This window comes from Pongo pygmaeus, chromosome 16 (assembly GCF_028885625.2).
Source record: "Pongo pygmaeus isolate AG05252 chromosome 16, NHGRI_mPonPyg2-v2.0_pri, whole genome shotgun sequence".
NCBI lineage: Eukaryota > Metazoa > Chordata > Mammalia > Primates > Hominidae > Pongo > Pongo pygmaeus.
In genome coordinates, this window is record NC_072389.2 from 85,174,785 (window position 1) to 85,190,780 (window position 15,996).

Sequence of the window (15,996 nt, forward strand, 5' to 3'; positions counted from 1 at the left end):
CAAATGTATAATAGAGAAAGAAGATAATAAGGACCAGTCATGTCATGATCTTGAGACCAGTGGCAATGGCAAAGCTATAGTCCACCCAATTACTTTATTTTTGTACCTTTCCCCCAGGAAAAGAGGCCCACCAGAATCCTGAAGGAGCTGCTCTCAAGACTTCTACAAAACAAGTGGATCCTAGTGGCACAAGGGGTAGACTGTAGTGGATGCTGTCATTTGCCACCCACATTTCTCCCACCTTCGAGACTGAAGCACTTAAGTCTTCTGGCTACAGGGAATGTTGAATGTTAGCAGCTTTCAGCTAAGTCCCTCTTCTCAGTGATTGTCCTTGGCTAATCATAATTATGCCCTTGTCTATTTAGGGATCCCATTACAAATCCTTTCATTTGGCCATCACATGCATTTACCCATTTTACTTAAAATGCTGAATATATGAAATTTCTTTGCAAGCTGTAAGTTATCCGATGCTTTTAAAGGATGTCAACAAGGTCAGGATTAAGGAATGGCCATTGCTGGTCATCTCTGGGCTGGCTGTCACACCTACTTCTAAATTAATACTTCTGCCTCTCAGGAGACCTGCAGGCTCTTTTCTCATTCCTGTCACAAGAGCATTTACGTTCCGTTTTTCTCACTCTCCCCACCTACACCTTTAAAACCTCTTCTTTGGAACAGCAGACTTTACCTCCCACTCCAGACAGGTTTCTGTGCTAATCTTAATTTGGCAATCATCACTACAAATTGGATGTCTATTCAGCACCTCCTACACCTCTCTATTAACTCCAGTACATTAACAAATACCAAAATATTCATGTAAAAATATTTCTCCCTTTAGAGAACATTGTACTTTATTCCAGTTTCCTCTGTTTAATGCCATCTGATAAGAGCTGACTATAGATTTAATTATAATTTTACTGTAACCTGACATTTCTCTGTCAGACATGCAGTGAAAAGAACTCAGAGCTGGGACCGAGAGAGGAGACAGGTGTGGAAAGATGGTGGAGTATAGAGGAACACATAAATTCCCTCTCCATAAAATTAATAAAAAAAACTGAAATAGAGGGCACACCAGCAAGGAATAAATTGGTAGCATTCAACTAAATAAAGGATTACAAGCTTTTACCATAAATTTGAAAGGTATCATCAGAGATAGAAGCTTCTAGAAGTCAAAGCAGAGGCTTTCTCCACTGTTACAAAGCAGCACTTCTGCCACACATCTCACTCTGAAACTTCTATTTGAAGGCAACTGCTGGGAATAGGTGAGTGGGAAGCCTAGGAGAAAGGTGTGGAGTGTTTCTTCTAGGTCAATGCTTCTCAACAAGGGAAGACATTTGGCAATGTCTGGAGACATTCTTGGTTGTCACAACTGGAGGTATGGAGGGTGCTACTGGCATCTGGTGGATAGAGGACAGGGATGCTGCTAGACATCCTGCAATGCACAGGACAGACAGTGCTCCACAACAAAGAATTATTCAGTCCCAAATGTCAATAGTGTCAAGGTAAAGATCCTGCCTTAGATGTAGAAGCCCTGATCTTCATTCTGCAGATAAACTGTATTTACTAGGAGAGGAGGAAACATTTCGTTTTTCTATGACTATTTACTCTATGTTTAACTGGCTATTTGAACACTATATATCAACTGAGTCAAAACCCAGCTGTCGGAAATTTTTCTTTGTCTTTGATTTTTGATAGTTTGGTTATTATATATCTCGGTGAACTCCTTTCTGGGTTGGATTTAATTGGAGATCTCTGTGCTTCCTGTACCTGGATGTTGGCATCTTTTCCTATATTTGGAAAGTTTTCAGCTGTTATTTTTTAAAATATGCTTTCTGGCTCTTTTTCTCTCTTTTCTCCTTCAGCAACTTTTATTATGTGAATGTTGGGTCTCTTGATGGTGTCCCATAATTCCTGGAGGCTTTCTTCATTCTTTTTTTATTCTTTGACTGGATAATTTCAAATGTCCTATCTTCAAGCTCACTGGTTCTTTCTTCTATTTAATCAAGATTTCTGTTGAAGCTTTCTATTAACATTTTCAGTTCAGTTATTATATTTTTTGTCTCTATAATTTCTATTTTTTATTGTTTCCATTTCTCTGTTAAATTTCTCATTTTGTCTGTGTATTCTTTTCCAAATTTCATTTATTTTTCTCTGTATATATTCTTTCAGTTCCCTGACCTTCTTTAAGAGGGTTATTCTGAATTATTTTTCAGTCATTTTATAGATCTCCATTTCTTTGGGGTCCATTGTTGCAGCTTTAGTAGGTTTTTCTGGATGTGTCATGATTCCCCAATTCTTCATAATTCTTGTGTCCTGTTATGGTTTGAGCCCTCTAAAATTCATATAGAAACTGAATTCCCAATACCAATAATATTAAGAGCTGTGGCCTTTGGGAAGTGATTGAGTCATGAGGGCTTTGTCCTCATAAATGAGATTAGGACCCTTATAAAAGGCCTTGAGGTTGAAGGGAACATCCCCTTGCCTTTCTGCCTTCTGCCATATGAGGACACAGCAATAGGCGCCATCTTGGAAACAGACATCAGCCCTCACCAGAAACCAATGCCAGCATCTTGATCTTAAACTTCACAGACTCCATATTCACAGCCTGCTAATTTTTGTATTTTTAGTAGGGACACGGTTTCTCCATGCTGGAGAACTGGAGGCTGGTCTTGAACTCCTAACCTCAAGTGATCCACCTTCATCAAGCCTCCCAAAGTACTGGGATCACAGGCATGAGCCACAGTATCAAGCTCTATGGTGCTTCTTAAACTGTTTCCAGAGATGGGAGAATCTTACACCACACTATACCAAAATCTGATACAAATGAAAGATAGAAAAAAGAAGGGAAAAAAGAATTTACAGATTAATCTCAATTATGACAACCAATGCAAAAATCCTAAATAAAATATCAGCAGAAAGCATAAGACACTAAAAGAAAGATACACAAAGATACATAAAGCCCAAGAATGTAAGCATGGCTCAATACTAGAAAATCTGATGCCAAAGAATGCATTTGCCATTGCTCAATCTTCATTTCAGGTTTTTAAAAAAATTAATAAAATAGATACTAGTGGATACTTCCTTAGCATTACAAAAATTATAATCCTCCACCCCAAACAATCACAACTTAATGTAAAAAGCCAAAAGCATTCCCATTAAAGTCAGAAATAAGAACTCCTATTATCATACATGAGAAAGACATAAGAGGTAAAAAATTTGGAAAGGAAAAAGCACCTGGCTATAAATTTATATCAAAAATCAAACCTTCATTATTAGTAACCAGTTAGAAAATTTAACAGAAGATGTGTTAGTCCATTCTTGCATTACCATAAAGAAATACCGGAAGCTGGGAAGTTATAAAGAAAAGAGGTTTAATTGTCTCACAGTTCTGCAGGCTGTACAAGAAGCCTGGCACCAGCATCTGCTTGTCTTTTGGGCAGGCCTCAGGGAGCTTACATCATGGCTGATGGTGAAGGGGAGCCAGTGGTGTCACATGGTGACAGCAGAAGCAAGAGAGAGAGAGGTGCCATACACTTCTAAACAACTGGATCTCGCATGAACTCAGAGGAAGAACTCACTCATCGCCAAGGGGATGGTGGGTGCTAAGCCATTCATGAGGATCTTCCCCCATGATACAATTACCTCTCAGCAGGACCCTCCTCCAACCCTTAGGTATTATATTTCAACATGAGATTTGGAAGGGACAAACACACAAACCATATCAGAAGAAAAGATGCCTTTTACAATAGAAACAAACAAAATATTTGGGACAAATCTAATAGTCATTGTTAGGGCCCTATGCTAAAAACTTTAAATTCCTATTAAAAGCCAGAAAAAAAATTTCAGTCAGTGAAAACCTCTCTTGTTTTTCTTTAGAAGAGTACTCAATAGAGCAATTTCAATTTCTGAATGTAATCTCTAAATTCAGTGTGTTTCCAATCCAATTACCGAGAGAATTTTGTTTGAAATTTGGTAAGTTAAACTAAATTTTATCTGGTAGAATGAACACATAATTGGAATCAGAAAAAAATTAAAAAATAAGAATAATGAACATTACTATGATACTATCAGGTATCAAAACATTGTCATAACCCACACAATAAAATACAAAAACAAAACCCAAACAAAAACATTGTTTAAAGCTACAGATATTTAATACAATATAATTTTAGGGCAGAAATAAACTAAGAGACCAGCGTAAGAAAATAGAGTGTCCAAAAATGAATTCAAGCACATATGGGAATTGAGTATTTGATTAAAATGGCATCGTTAAATTTATCAGCAAGGATGGGTTATTCCATAAACGGTGTTGAGAAAACTGGTTAGTTATTTGAAGGGGGAAAAATTGGATTCCTTACCTCATTCTTCATGTGCAAATAAATTCCATATGGATCCAAGAGTTAAATATAAAAATGAAACCATTAAAGCTAAATTAAAAGAATGATTACAGAGTAGTTCGCATAACTCTGCAAACAAATTTTAAAACTTGGATAAGAACAAAGGTGAATTTTTACAGCCTTAACAGTATGATAAAAAACACTAGGAGACATATCCTCCCAGGGGACTGTGGGCTGAAAGAAGGCCTGCCAGGTGAATCATGAAGGCTGAGTTGAGGCCTGGTAGGTAGACAGGTGGGAATGTGTTCCAGCACAAGCTGGTCCCTAAAATGCCCTTCCCCATCATCCTTTGTCAGGCAAGATCCACTTTCCCAGCTATTCCCTGAAGCAGACATGCAAGTAGTAAATAGTAAGCACAAATAGTTAGCAAGTACTAATACTGCTAAAAGACAACCTGAAAAGACAGACAAATCAGCTGTTAAAAATGACAAGAGGCCAGTGGCTCATGCCTGTAATCCCAGTACTTTGGGAGGCCCAGGCGGGCAGATCACAAGGTCAGGAGATCGAGACCATCCTGGCTAACACAGTGAAACCCTGTCTCTACTAAAAATACAAAAAATTAGCCAGGCGTGGTGGCGGGTGCCTGTAGTCCCAGCTATTCGGAAGGCTGAGGCAGGAGAATGGCGTGAACCCGGGAGGCGGAGCTGACAGTGAGCCGAGATCACGTCACTGCACTCCAGCCTGGGCAACAGAGCGAGACTATGTCTCAAAAAAAAAAAAAAAAAATGACAAGAAATAAAGAGGTTAGAAAAATGACTAGTTGCCCACAAATGTCCAGGATACAGGATGAATACCAGGCATAATCAATTAGGAAATTTACAGCTAAAGTGATTGCTTTCACTGTAACAAAATGTATTAACTACTTTGGAATAAACCCAGTGCAGGATGTTTGTGACCCAGGTAGAGAAAGCCATACTACTTTTGATTCCTAAAGGAGACTAAATAAATAGAGAATTGCATTCTCCTGGCAAATGGGAACAATAGTGTTAAGATACTGATTCTCCTCACATCCATTTATAGGTCATGTGGGGTCCTATTGCCGTGTGTCTGGTTTTGCAGCACTGTTGTACATTTGCAGCACCGTTCCAAGTTGTTGCTATGCAGCTGACCAGACTACCAGCATGCCTGAAATTCCAGGTGGAGGTAGCCTTTGAGTAGATCTCCGCTTGTTTAATCCAGTGGTTCTCAAATTTAAGCATGCACCAGAATCACCTGGAGGCTTGTTAAAACCTCCAGATTACTGAGCTGTATACCCAGAATTTCTGATTCAGTAGGCCTGAGTGGTACCCAATAAATTGTATTTCTAACAAGTTCCCAGGTGCTGTTAATGCTGCTGGTTGGCGAACTCGACTTAGAGAACCACCGGATTAGTCAAATGTCAGGTAATGGGGAATGGGTAGAGCCATCTGAACTCCGAGGCTCTTGGGATCCCCTTTAAATTTAGACAAATTTCCAGCTTAATCGCAGTAACTTTCAATGGGAGCCAGGCCTGGCAGGTGACTGTCATTTTTTACTGCCTTCTTTCTATACTTTGTCAGTGGGGAAGTATCGGAAGAGCAAGAAAGCAGCAGAGTTGGCTGTGCGTGCGTGCGTGTGTGTGTGTGGCCAAACACTTGAGATTTCAAGGCTCATGGGATTTAGACACAAATTCCTGAAAGTAAGTGCTAGCCTTTATATCCTCTATGTAGCCCAGTAAATCCTAATCTAAATCTCCAATACCTCTCTTGAAACTTGACAGAATATTATGCCTGGAAGAATAAATGGCCAAGAATAAGAAACAATTCTGACAGGGGTTGGGGGAGGAGAGGTAGAGGATTTATCTGCCTTTCATAAAAGCCTGTTTTAAAGCAATAGTGATAAAAACAGCTGAAGTGCAGTCATAAAGAGAAAACTGTATATAAATCATACAAAAAGGACCCAGAATTAGATCAAATTATATGAAAGGTGGCTATAATGTGTGAAGAGCTGAACATCAGTAAGCAATATGGAAAGAAATTTAATAAATCATGTTGAAATACTGAGGATTGAATTTGAAAAAGGAATTAGATTCACCGAATCTAATTCTGCTCACCAAAATTAAAGATAAATAAAGATGATAAATCATAGAGAAAAAAGGTTACATAGTACACAATTTACCATTTGCCATACTTCTTTGGAAGTGTAGGAGAAGTGAAAGAGAGCACTTGGGGAGCTTGGGGAGTGACTCCCGGACGTAAAAAACGTTAGTATCTTTTCTCATTTCATCCCTACAGCAGCCCTGTGAGACAGCTATTACTCTCTACTCTCAGGTATGGAAACCGTGGCTTAAGAAATCAACTTATTTTCTCAAATTCAAATAGGGAGCAATCAGAAGAGCCTCAATCTGTCAGACTCTCATCCTGGGCTGCCCAATGACTGCCAACCAGTCAGGGTGCAGGGGAGGTGTGGCTGCTCAGTTCAGAAGATGAAGCCCCAGTGCCAGTCCAGTCCTAGAGGGGCCTGGGATGGTGGGAAGAGGAACAAGATAGAACCAAAGTTGAGAGCAAGGCAGCAACCCAGTGGTATGAACTTGGTGAGCCTAGCAAGGGCGAAAGGCAGTAAATACATTCCAGGGAGTGTGGGGGCACCCAGGGAGCTGGCTGAAGCAGAGGGAGGATGAGCTGCTGGGTCCCAGGGAAGGTTGGATATTTGATGGAGAACTGGGGGGCACAAAATTTGTCATCCACCTGACTTGCTCCTTAAACATCCAATATCATATAGTTTAACTGTGTCCCTACCCAAATCTCATCTTGAATTGTAATTCCCATAATCCCCATGTGTTGTGGGAGGGACCAGGTGGAAATAATTGAATCATGGGGGCGGTTTCCCCCCATCCTGTTCTCGTGATAGTGAGTTAGTTCTCATAGATCTGATGGTTTTATAAGGGTTTTTTCCCCCTTTTTGCCCAGCACTTCTTCTTGCTGCCACCATGTGAAGACGAATGAGTTTGCTTCACCTTCCCCCGTGATTGTAAGTTTCCTGAGGCCTCCCCAGCCCTGTGGAACTGTGAGTCAATTAAATCTCTTTCCTTTATAAATTACCCAGTCTCGGGTATGTCCTTATAGCAGCGGGAGAATGGACTAATACACAATCCCATCTGCCCAGACATAACCCTGGCAGCCCTTTTATGAGGGGCCTGCAGAAGTCATGTGGTGTCACAAAAGAGCAGGTCACTGGGTCAAGGAAATGGGTTTAATTGTTTGTCTGCCACTTTCTAAGTGTATGGCTTTGATCCAACAATCGAATCCCTGTTAGTTTCCTCAGTTGTACATCAGGATAACAATGCCTACCTCACAGAATTCATGTGGAGATTACATGAGACAAGTCAGGAAAAACACCAAGCTTAATAAATGGTGCAGAGTAGACATTCAATCAATATTTGTTGAATAAGTGAATGCATTATATATATATATATTTCACTGTATATGTTTACTCACTAGCTCTGGAGGGGGTTTATCTAGCTAGTTCTGCTTGGAAGACAGAATTTTTCATCAGTTTTAGCTGAAACATTCCAATTTAGGAAACTGGGTCAAGCCATATCACTGTGCATTAATTATAAGTTGTGATTCCAGCAACCTGTAGAAATATGAGAAAATGGTCCAGTACCTGCAGTTTTCCATAGCAACAAACGTACCTCTGACAGTTTCCATAATCACCACCCCTTCCAATTGCTTGGGCCTTCATTGCTTACAAAGAGCTGCTCACACCCATGATCACATGGAACTCACCTTCAAGAATGATCGCGTTATTCCATTTTGTAGATGACAAAATTAAGGCTCCAAGAGGTGAAAGAACTTGCTTAGATCATGCCTGGTGGTTGGTGGCAGAGAAGCTGGAATCTCTGGGATGTGCCTAAATTGATTATCACTACAGCATGTGCTTGGTTACTTTGTTAAAGGCATAAAGGATGAATTCAAGGAGGATCCTGCCTGCTGTTACCTGCCTCTGGCTCCCCTGAACCCCTCAGGTAGAGGTTCTGAGGGTCCCATCTATATATTACAGCCTATCCCTATTCCAGAGCCAGTTTGGAAGGAGACAGAGAGAAGCAGCCTCAATCCTGTAGACTTATGAGGCCACAGGAACTATTTCCATAATATCATTGCATCCTGGGACCTGATAGCCCAGCCAGGATGCTGTCATCTACTTGGAAGCCATGGAGATGTGGCCAGAGAACTTGGGTCAAGTCCAGCTCAGGGGTGGTTGTGTTTATCTGGAGTGACAAGATGTTACACAGGTGAGGAAAAAAACCTACTATTGATTTTTTTGTGAAGAGAGAAGACTCAGTGGTTGTGGCCATATTGGTGACCTCGAGCAGCAGTTGGCTTCTCCATGTAGAACCTGGGAGTAGGAGACTCAGAATCGAATCTCTTCTCCCTCCCCCCTCCTGTTTTCAGCTTTGTGAGAAACCTTATCAACAAACGCAATGGCCAGCAACGTTACCAACAAGACAGATCCTCGCTCCATGAACTCCCGTGTGTTCATTGGGAATCTCAACACTCTTGTGGTCAAGAAATCTGATGTGGAGGCAATCTTTTCGAAGTATGGCAAAACTGTGGGCTGTGCTGTTCATAAGGGCTTTGCCTTTATTCAATATTTTAATGAGAGAAATGCCCGGGCTGCTGGAGCAGGAGAGCATGGCAGAATGATTGCTGGCCAGGTTTTAGATATTAACCTGGCTGCAGAGCCAAAAGTGAACTGAGGAAAAGCAGGCGTGAAACGATCTGCAGCAGGGATGTATAGCTCCTCTTTTCACTTGGACTATGACTATCAAGGTGATTATGATGATACGATGTACAGTTACTCAGCACGCGTGCCTCCTCCTCTTCCTATTGCTTGGGCTGTAGTGCTCTCAAAATGTCAGCGTGTATCAGGAAACAACTCACGAAGGGGCAAAAGTGGCCTCAATTCTAAGAGTGGACAGCAGGGATCTTCCAAGTCTGGAAAGTTGAAAGGAGATGACCTTCAGGCCATTATGAAGGAGTTGTCCCAGATAAAACAAAAAGTGGATTCTCTCCTGGAAAACCTGGAAAAAATTGAAAAGGAACAGAGCAAACAAGCAGTAGAGATGAGGAATGGGAAGTCAGAAGAGGAGCAGAGCAGCAGCTCTGTGAAGAAAGATGAGACTAATGTGAAGATGGAGTCTGAGGGGGTGCAGATGACTATGCTGAGAAGGGGGACCTACTGGATGATGATGATAATGAGGCTGGGGGATGACCAGCTGGAGTTGATCAAGGATGATGAAAAAGAGGCTGAGGAAGGAGAGGATGACAGAGACAGCACCAATGGCATGGATGACTCTTAAGCACATAGTGGGGTTTAGAAATCTTATTCCATTATTTCTTTACCTAGGCACTTGTCTAAGATCAAATTTTTCACCAGATCCTCTCACCTAGTGTCTTTGGCACATGCTCACTGTCCTTCCCATCCTTGTCCTTCCCATGTTTATTAATTCATATTGCCCTGCGCCTAGTCCCATTTTCACTTCCTTTGGCACTACTAGTAGTTTTGTTAAGTCTTACCTTGTAATTTTTGCTTTTAATTTTGATACCTCTTTATGACTTAATAAAAAGGATGTATGGTTTTATCAACTGTCTTGAAAATAGTCTCTTGTTATGCAGGGAGGACAGTTATTTTCATTCATACATAAGTTCAGTAGTTGCTTCCCTGACTGCAAAGACAATCTTATTTAGTTGAGTAGCTCCTGAAAGCAGCTTTGATTAGAAGTTACACCCCCACATTTGTGTGCTGTGTGGGGCAGTTCAACACAAACGTAACAATCTATTTTTGTGAATGAGAGCTGGCATGTCAAATGCATCCTCTAGAAAAATAATGAGTGTTATAGTCTTAAGATTTGTTTTCTAAAGTTGATACTGTGTGTTATTTTTGTGAACAGCTTGATGTTGGGGAACTTTTTTTCCTCAGAATAAACAGGTCCTTATTAAACCAGGAATTTGGAGGGAAAAAACCCCTGTTTTTTAAATTTTTGTATTTTATTATTGTTTACTTCAAACTCTTTGTTTTACAGAGTCCTCCATAAAACCCCCAGAATGTACTAGATATATTTTTCTTGAAGTCATAATCATTATGTATACCAACATAACACTACTCAAATTCCATTTCATTGAGATGCATGTTGCATTGAGGAGTCAAATAACTTGACAGAGAGTGGAGATTGTTTTTCAAAATTGCTTTTATGTCCTAATGAAAGTTTGGGAAGTATATCCTCTCTGCCTTTTCATCAGTGCTTTGTGGTCCAGCTGGCACCCTTTTTGAAGTTTTTGTTGTGTGCTAAATTGTTTTGTCCTTAAATAGGAGAGGCTCAAAAACATTAAGATTTCAGGAAAATTGCAACAGCTGGAAAATGGAACCCCTGCTTTCTTCTCTTTTGTCCTTTTAATTACTATTTATAGCCCCAGTTACCTTCTGAATTCTGAAGTGTTACCTCAATGTTACTGAAAACAAGAAAACTCTTATTTCCTGATATTCCATAGTCTGCCTTCCCAGGTGATTAAGAACATAGAGAATGTTACACATTTATTTTACCCTAAATAATCTTTTACTCATATTAGCCAATCTTTGTGTTTTCTCTCAACTTTATTAATTGCAGTGATTGCATTTTTAGCATCCAGTCTTCTTAAGATGAATATATTAAATAGCTACCAGTGTTGTGATACCTCATCCTTGAAAGACCTAGTTCATTTGTGTTTTATACTTCAGTTTTTCCAGCACAGCAGAAAATGGCATTTATAATTTTTGTGCACACAAATCTTGGATTCCCCTATAAAGTTTCTATTGTTTCATAGCATGCAGCACTGGTATTTTTTCATCCTACCGCATTACAGGCAAAACTCATGTCTTATTTATAAGGATTGTATAGATCATTTTATATAACAGGTGACAAAAGCAGAATAGAAAGAAGAGGCTGAACTATGGACTACCCTTGGAGCCCAGATACATGATATAAAGGCACTTTCTTTTGTATGTTAATTGGTTAATAATACTACCTACTTGATGTTTTCTGATCTGATGTGATCTCATGTTACACAAACTTTTAGTAAGTAACCCATGACTAGAAAATAAACTGGATACTTAGGAAAAACAAAAAACCGACAAACAAAAAACCCTACTATTTATTCAGCGCCTCCTATGTGCTGTCCCTGCATTATCCATAATCCCCATGGCATCTTGCGATACTATTACTATTATTCCCTTTGTATTGATGATGGAACAGAAGATTGGAGAGTGACATCTTACACAGCATCTCAAAGCTGGCAGTGGTCCAACCTTTCAAATCCAGGTCTGTGTAGTATGATCCCATACTTTTCTCATCAAGGGGACTAAGGGGCTCCTGTAACAAGGCTAACTCTAGTGTTCTCTTCCTGGGGAGAGCTCAGTCACAGACTTTGGTCACTACTGCTACTGGGAAGATAGGAATTAAGCACAATGCTCTGTTTGGATCTAGTCATTGAATTATACTCAACTATTGGATTCCCACAGAGTGTCTGTGCAGATGGAACAGGGCCTTCCTCCCCGACCCTGTGCATGTGCAGGAGGAGAGGCCTGACAAGGGGAACCAGGCTGGAGCACCAGTAGCTGTAAAGACCACCTGGGGACTCTGCATAAGACTCAGCACCTGCTGCCTCTGGGGCCGGGGGTTATGGTCTTCTTCTTCCCTAAAGGCTGCCACACGTACCTGGCTCACTCCTTTCTCTTTCTCCCTGGGGGAAGGGAGGGTCTGATAAAATTGATGAGATTGAAAAAAGAGCCTGAAGTTGGACCCATCAGCCCCTCCCAAGTGCTTTCCCCTTTGGCCCTCATGCATGTGAGCACAAGTTTTCCTCCTGTCCTCTCCCTCTCTGATGCTGTGCCCCGTTAGGGACAAGCCTGTAGTTCTGGGTGGGTAAACCCAATTCAGGGAAATGTATTGGGGAACCCGATTGCAGCTGCAGATCCAAGGTGCCTTTGCCAGTTTAGCTTTACCTGCTATGAAGCAGACTCTTTGGTGACTGCTTTGTCATATTGCTTGAAGCCCACTGGGGAAAGAAGATGGATTGATTTCCATCTCAGTGGTTGCCCTGAAATGCCAATGTGGGGAATATGGGTGAGGAGAGAAGTAACCAGAGGGGGCATACCGGCATGCCTTCACCATGTAGTTGTTTCTGCTGTCCCAGAAACAACTGAGATGTTTTTTCTCAACTGGATGGACATTCCTGAGATACTTTGCTACTTGCTCCCCTGCTCTCCAAGCCCTCAATGTTTATAGATCCCAGTGCACCTGGCACACCTGGATTGAGGCCCCAACCTACCTCTCTAGGCTCCTCTCCCCATGCTCTGACCTGCCTGGTCTGCTCTAGCACAACACCCTGAATGTCCCACTCAATTTCAACATCTGTGGCACCCTTCTGCTGGCAATGCTGAGGGTTAAATTGGAGAACCTGGCAAGAGCCTTACAGGCCGTGATGCTCAACTCTCCATCCAGAGAAGGGGCTATCTGGACTTGGCTTTCTTGTCTTGCTTCTTGGAGCAACCACTCCTGGGACTTGGTATTTCTGGTTCTTCTAAAACATTTCTTTAGATTAGAAATGTGCCTCCTTGCTACTTATGTCTGGTGCAGGTGCTGTCTGTGCCACCTCCACATATTCCAGGCAGCCCTCCCCAGGCACTTGGTCCCTCTCTGGTCCCCTGTGCCATAGTAATTAGATGGTGTTTCATCATCTAGTGACATGAAACAAGCGTTGCTAACTTTTTCCTTCCCTCTCTCGACACCTGCCTTATCTTCTCAAGCAGTTCGCAACCCCTTGAGGCTGGGGCTTTGCTCCAGCCATCTCTTTACTTCTCCCACTTAGCACAGAGGAGGTTTCAAGAAAGCCTACACAATTGTCTGGGCCCAACATCTTGTCCATCTCCCAACATTTCAGCATGGAACTGAAGGGGTGGGTTGTGTAAATGGCCCCATTTGCTCATTGCCCACTGAGTATCCATGGGTCAACCTGGACTTTAAGTTGCTCGCCACCTAAAGGAGGAAACTGACATGCAAGCAGAAAATCAAAATACAGTGCAACCTCATGAGAAAGGAGGCCTATAGACAATGCTGCAGGAACATAGGAACAAACAATCAGCAGACCAGTGCTAGGGTGAGCTGGACCCAGAAAAGCTGAGCCTGGAAGGAGGGGCAGGAGTAGCTCATCAACATGGCATACGAACCAGTAGCAGCAGGGAGCAGGCTGGAGAACTCAGGCTTCCCATTCACCAAGTGCCTCAAAGGTGGCCTTTTATCTCCAATTGTTAGACAGCCACAGAGATACATGGACAGTTTTGAAAGAAGGTCATCATTATATGACTACAAACTACTGTTCCATACTTAGGGTGACCAGCTTGGCCTCATTCACCCAGAACTTTTCTGATTTTAGAACCAAAGTCCCTTCAATCCCAAGTAGATCAGGGTGGATGGTCACTTAGACCTAAGTCTGGAATGGTAATATGAATTATTATATGCTATAAATCCTTTAATTATCTTCAGACCAGCACAATTAAATTGTATCATAATATTTTTGTGCCAATGGCATTAGGGGTTAGTTGCAAACATTTAAAATTTTTTGCCCCCCCTGCCTTTTTTTTTTTTTGAGACAGAATCTCTCTCTGTCACCCAGGCTGGAGTGCAGTAGCATGATCTCAGCTCATTGCAACCTCCACCTCCCAGGTTCAAGTGACTCTTGTGCCTCAGCCTCCCAGGTAGCTGGGACTATAGTTGTGCACCATCAGGCCTGGCTAATTTTTGTATTTTTAGTAGAGACAGGGTTTTACCATGTTGGTCAGGCTGGTCTTGAACTCCTGGCTTCAAGTGATCCACCCTCCTTGGCCTCCCAAAGTGCTGGGATTACAGGCATTAGCCACTGTGCCTGGCCCCTGCTATCATTTTTGACAACTTGTATGAGGATTTCTTTATATTTTAAAAGTACTGAATGCTTCAGTCTTTGAGAGGCTCTGGCTGTGGGCAGAGGATGAGGTGAGAGATGGCAGGGTGTATCTGGGGGCCGGCAAATAGTAGGAATAGCGAGGCCCAGGGGACATGCCTTTGTGCAGGAAGGGTTGTGGAGGGAACGCTGAAGGGGTGGGCAGTGGTCACAGGGCCCCATGGACCAGGCCAATGATCCATCTCATAGCCTTAGGAAGCCAAAAAATATGTCATGCAGAAAAATGTCATGGTGGGAGCAGAAATTCCATGCGGATGCAGTTTTGGAGAACTGATTAGGGTAGTGGATGTAGAGGCCAAGATCAGAGGCAGGGAACTGTTATGGGGGCTGCTGTATCATGCAGGTACAGTTCTATAGATATGGAGAGAAGAGCAACTTTAGTAGGTGAAAATAGACAGGATTCTGTGATTGGTTCATTGGTTGAGGAGGTGACTCACTTGGGCTCTGGGTGGTGAGGCATTGTCAACCACCAAGACAGGAATTTAATCAGGAAAACAGCTTCAGAGGGAGATGCTGCAATTGATTTTGGATGTGTTGTTTGGGCCCTGGGACCACCGTAGATTTAAACGTCTGGAACTTAGGAGAGAAACATGGGCTGGAGAAAAATATTTGGGTGTCATCCACCTTCCAAGTCCAAGGCAATTGAAATGGACAAGCGACAAATGGAGGATAGAAATGAAAATGTTAAGAGGCTTCAGCCCAAGGAGTGAGGGGAGGGTTGATGGTTGAACTGGCCTGACTGGTTTAGTGGCTTTTGCTAGTGTCTTCAAGGTACATGTGCAATGTCCAATCCTCATGAACCATCCGGAAACTCTGTCCTTTCTTGCATGACCTAGATAATATGACATTAATAATACCCATTGACTTCTCAGGATTGTGAATGCACAGGGCTCATTATGCAAATAACCTGTTCTGTGGCACAGACAGGGCAGGCAGATCATTCCCACATTCCTGTCCTCTCCCAGTATTCTGGAATTGTCTGCAGCTGCCAACACATAGCCCTTGTCTTCCTGCAGGTATGTGAAAGCTTGTATGTGAGCATCTCTTTAAAACAATGATCTTAACGATCAGAATTTTCTTAAAGCCATTCTGGGTGTGAGGATGTTCAATCAAGGTCAATTTCTATATCCAGATAGAAAAAGCTGGTAAGAAGAGCAGTATCACTGGGACTCAGGAGACTTAGGACCAAGCTCCCCTTGGATTCCTGTAAAATGAGGGTGTTGAGCTGGCTGAGCCATCAAGACGCAGTTCAGACATGCTGAGTATGTGATTCTAGTCAACAAAAACAGATCATGGCTAGCCAGTGCATGAAGCACAAATATTAAAATGTATTTCAAATCAGGGAGTTAAAATGGTAATTTTACCATCTTATTTATTCACTCAATAAATAAGTATGGAATACTCACTAAAGATCAGACATGCTGCTGGCTATGGGTAGAGCACTGGGGAGCAAACCCTGGCCCCTCTTAAAGAGTCCAGTGGGAGGAACCCACTGAAGCAGCAGCTACAGGTGTGAAAGAGGCTGAGGGAGAGGGAGGCCGGCGAGGAGGCTGCTGCAGTAGTCCTGGCTCCCTAAGCTTGCTCACAACCTTCCTGCAGGCTGGGCCTAG

General features: G+C 42.1%; 1 pseudogene; it reads left to right on the top strand.

The window, feature by feature from the left end:
- Positions 1–8,714: 8,714 nt before the first annotated feature.
- Positions 8,715–9,793, top strand: LOC129014416 (heterogeneous nuclear ribonucleoproteins C1/C2-like; annotated as a pseudogene).
- The last annotated feature ends 6,203 nt before the right edge of the window (positions 9,794–15,996 follow it).